Below are 2,466 nucleotides of genomic sequence, written 5' to 3'. Positions count from 1 at the left end.
TTTGTGTCCCTGTTATCTTATCTGATTATCATGTTTAATTATGGTAAAGAATTCAAAGAAATTATACATTAAATAATTCTATTCTTAAATATTCTTCCCCCATATTATATTTTGTAATTTATTCTAGATGCTAATAACTACGTTAATGTTTTTTATAAGCCAAGCCAAAGCTGGTATCCACATCAATAGTGGAAAAATAATAACAAAAATAAGAATTTGCTAGATTTTGACCCTGAAAACAGTCATAATTTAAAAATGGTTCTAACTGCTGAGGCAATAATTTAATCCCACTCAGTTTAAGTGCAGCCTATTGTAAATTTACAACAAATACAGTCTCAAGAAACATTACAAAAAACAAACATACATTTTTATCGTCATTTTAGAAAATAAAATCAAGGTGTGGAGAAGGAATCAAGCAGAATACCTTTTTGTTTACATCAAAATATGAAGAGTTTCTGCCATTGAGTTTAACAGCCAAAAGATAACTCTCTACAATAACAAACTTGACCTTTTGGCTAAATAATAAACTGTAGAAGTCAGTTAGGTGACTGATACTGATTTTAACTTTTGGAAAGGGGGAAAGCATTCATACAACATTTGTTTCATGGCACATTTTGAAAAACTACGTTTTTAATATAAGATACTCTTTTTTGCAATACTTTTTCTGTTTTAATGTAAACTGAAGGGCATCAATCGCCCCAGGATTTTCCAGGATCACCCCACGACGGTTCCTGGCAGTTCCAGCTGTTCATAACGGCTGGAAAGGTGAATTCACGGTTCAACCAAAGGTTGGCCTCAAAGAGTCATTAACAGTTCAATTTAATGGTGTCCGAAAATCTAATTTTACCATAAATAAATGTGCAAATGTATTTTTACAACAAAGACTGAACATACAAACACTTGACTGTCCCGTTCCTAGTTTCTGAAATGGGACCGCCGCCATCTTTGGTCGGCTAACGTTAGCTACCTATTAGCGTTTCCTGTCAAAGAATTAAGTATTTACGTTTAAATTCTTGAAATAATTTAATTCAGAAACTTTACATGGAAAGCTGAAGAAACACCAGTTTAAACTTTTACCTCTTATTTTCCTTGTCGAGAGTCTCAGACGCTGAAATACAGACGATAATTATTCTTGCCTAAATGGGAGCTACTTTTTCTTCCGCCTGGTAAATGTGTAAAGCCTGCGTGGTGCGGCTGCTGCTGTCCAGCCACTCAGAAACAATGGCTGACTGATGTCACGCATAGAGCTATTTCAGCTTTCATTTTACAGTAGCTATTAATTAAACAATGATTTATTCCAGTTGGTTTATTGCTTTACTAATTTTCTTTTTGTATTTAGTTTGTTGATTTGCTTACGTAAAGCTGATTTAGTGTTTAATCAGGTTATTATTGTCTGATAATCAGAAACATTTAAGTCACAAGAAATGCCTTTTTTACAGCACTGTACATTGTATTTAAACGATGATAGACATCTGATCAGAGGAAAAATACAAACTTCAACCTGGAAACGTACTCCGCTGTGAAGCCCTGGTTGTCCACCAGGTGGTGCTATGGGACGCCCTTTCCTTTTTAAATGAAATGTTGGGAACTGAGAGCCTGAATTTTCTTCAAAACATACAAACCCAACCACAATAGCAGGTTTTGTTATTTTCTGAATTTTGTTTTTCATAAAATTCAACTAATTTCTTCTCATTTATTGTTCTCATGTTAATATCACTGAATTGTAGATGTGATTTTAGTCAGACTTCCTGTACAATTTCTTTCCCCCCACTTTTTCTGGAGTTTCCAGTGGTTTAAGTTCACTTTAAAATGGAAGACATTTCTGCAACTGAAACTGGAAGGAAGGTTGTGGGTAAAACTAAAAAATGTAGAAAATAGTACGAACACACAATGAAAAAGAGGACAAGAACGCAAAGGAAAGATGAACACAACGAAGATGGTGGGAGTAAAAGAAGAAGAAAGAAGTGAAACAAGGAGCGATGGAATTAGGAAAAAAACAGGTTTACATTTATGGTTCATATTTTATCCATTGCAAACATGGATATGAACAGTATAACTATCACTAAACATAAAAATATTTTGTTTTACCCACTTATTTCTTTCAGATCAGGAGATAAGGGATTCACTGAGATATGTCTATATGCATGTTTTTTCCTGTTTTCTACGTAACCACATTCACTTTATGCAAAAATGTTGATATTTAAGCTGCGACTCATATTTCATGCAGTTTCACCAAACTAAAAAACATCCATCAACCATAAGGAGAGGGGTGGTGGTGTGCAGCGTGGCCCCCAACCTGCCCCCCGTCTCACCATGCCGCTCAGAATGTGACTCCATACGCAAGAGCCCGCTGGCCAGCGGGCTCTTGTACACCCCCCATGACCTTTGTTCAGCAGTAATATGTCTTTTAAGTTTTGTTTTGCAGATTTTCACTTTGAGAAATTGATGAAATTATAAGCAGCCCTG

The 2,466-nt window shown here is 35.3% G+C and overlaps 1 long non-coding RNA gene across 1 annotated transcript in view; it reads right to left on the bottom strand.

Annotated features, from left to right (window-relative positions):
* Positions 1–1,590, bottom strand: part of LOC114160080 (uncharacterized) — a 51,410-nt gene extending 49,820 nt beyond the window's left edge. Inside the window, exon 1 of the long non-coding RNA XR_003598713.1 lies at positions 1,078–1,590. This is a non-coding gene — a long non-coding RNA (uncharacterized LOC114160080). The remainder of the gene's footprint in view (positions 1–1,077) is intronic.
* Positions 1,591–2,466: the final 876 nt, after the last annotated feature.

Source organism: Xiphophorus couchianus, chromosome 16 (genome assembly GCF_001444195.1).
Source record: "Xiphophorus couchianus chromosome 16, X_couchianus-1.0, whole genome shotgun sequence".
Classification (NCBI taxonomy): Eukaryota; Metazoa; Chordata; class Actinopteri; order Cyprinodontiformes; family Poeciliidae; genus Xiphophorus; species Xiphophorus couchianus.
This window is presented reverse-complemented; position numbering and strand designations above follow the sequence as displayed.